Source organism: Frankliniella occidentalis, unplaced genomic scaffold (genome assembly GCF_000697945.3).
Source record: "Frankliniella occidentalis isolate FOCC.00 unplaced genomic scaffold, Focc_3.1 Scaffold358, whole genome shotgun sequence".
Lineage (NCBI taxonomy): Eukaryota > Metazoa > Arthropoda > Insecta > Thysanoptera > Thripidae > Frankliniella > Frankliniella occidentalis.
The window spans coordinates 185,661-187,654 of NW_026267481.1; positions in this window are offsets into that span (position 1 = coordinate 185,661).

The window sequence follows — 1,994 nt, forward strand, 5'->3', positions numbered from 1 at the left end:
GGACACGTCCGTAAACGGTCCGTAATCGTGTAAACAAAATCGCCATTAAAAGTGTGCGTTTGGAACGCAGCAGTGGTACTTCGGTCTCTTTCATTTGACTGGGTGGACCATTTGGAATTAAGCTCTACAGGACCTAAGGTAATTTTTAAGCAATGTTGCCAAGATGAAACTAGTGTCATATGGCCTGCAGAGGCGTTTGCCTACTTCCCAGGGGCAAAAACTACAGTACCACTTAAATCGGCCTGTAACTCCAGAGCAAAAAGTCACACGTCGTTGGGACCACTTCCATCGTGTTCAGCATACTTCAAAACATGCCCACCTCCCATCCGGGCCCAACACGTCACCCGTGGGACCCTCAGGACGCATCCGAATAAAGAGTTCATAAATTTTATGTGTAATTTTTGGGGTTTTAAGCGGGTTTTTTGGTCTTTACCGTTCCACGAGATACTCGTCGAAGTGTTAAGTCGTATTGTAGTGTGTAACCGACATTTAGAGCGCACAGGACCGACATTCGAACGTGGGACACGTCCGGAAACGGCCCGTAACACTGTTAAACCAGTGGCCTACTCTGTGGAATGCCAGTTTTCGGCCTCTTCATAATACCCAAAATTGGCATTGTTCCAAGAGATGCCCAAATTTTGTCATTAAGAGTGGCCGAAAATTGGCATTGCTCAGAGAAGGCCAAAAATTAAGTAGCCACTACGTTTACAGTGTAAGCGTGTAAACAAAATCGCCATTAAACGTGTGGGTTTGGAACGTAGCAGTGTTACTTCGGCCTTTTTCATTCTACTAGGTGGACCATTTGGAAATAAGCTCTACAGGACCTAAGGTAACTTTTAAGCAATGTTGCCAAGATGAGACCCGCGTCATATGGCCTGCAGAGGCGTTTGCCTTCTTCCCAGGGGCAAAAACTACAGTACCACTTAAATCGGCCTGTAAGTCCAGAACAAAAAGTCGCACGTCGTCGGGACAACTTCCATCGTGTTCAGCATACTTCAAAACATGCCCATACTCAATCTGGGCCCAACACGTCACCCGTGGGACCCTCGGGAGGCGTCCGAATGAAGCCTTGTCAAGGGTTAAGTGAAATTATATAAATTTTAAATGCATTCTTACTTTGTATATTAATTCAAGTATGCATGATAGCACGATAGCCAACCAGCCATCAGCCATACCATAGATAATGCTGGCGATAACTTTATATAACCACCATTATAAACATCTAGATGCACTCTCCAAAACACCTGATCATGCGAAACAACGTTGAAATCGGATTTGTTGTGAGTTGTCAATTTTCCCACATAGTTACGCCCTACCGTAGGACAAGACGCTGTAGGGCAATCTGCCACGTTATATTAGGGTGTGTTATTCAAGAACAAATTGGGAGCGATATCGAGTATAATTACAAGCAAGAGTGATACCAACTGTACAGTGTACCGTTCTAAACATGCACGTCTTTGACGCCTGACTGCCGATGCTTTTCATACGCGTTGGGACCGTTTTCGGACGTGTTCCACGGCCGACAATCGTTCCAGTGCGCTCCAAATGTGAGTTAAAAACTACTTGACGACAGAACACTTCGACGAAAATCTCGTGCAACGATAAAGACCGGTAAAACCGCTTAAAACCCCAAACATTAGACATATATTTAAAAAAAAAATTCAGACGCCTCCCGAGGGGCCTAAGGGTGACGTGTTGGGCCCGGATCGTGCATGGCCATGTTTTGAGGTATGCTGAACACGATGAAAGTGGTCCCGACGACGTGCGACCTTTTGTTATGGAGTTACAGGCCGATTTAAGTGGTACTGTAGTTTTCGCCCCTGGAAAGTAGGCAAACGCCTCTCCATGCCATACGACGTGGGTCCCATCTGGGCAACATTGCTTAAAAGTTACCTTAGGTCCTCCAAATGGTCCACCCAGTCGAATGAAAGAGACCGAAGTACCACTGCTGCGTTCCAAACGCACACTTTTAATGGCGATTTTGTTTACACGAT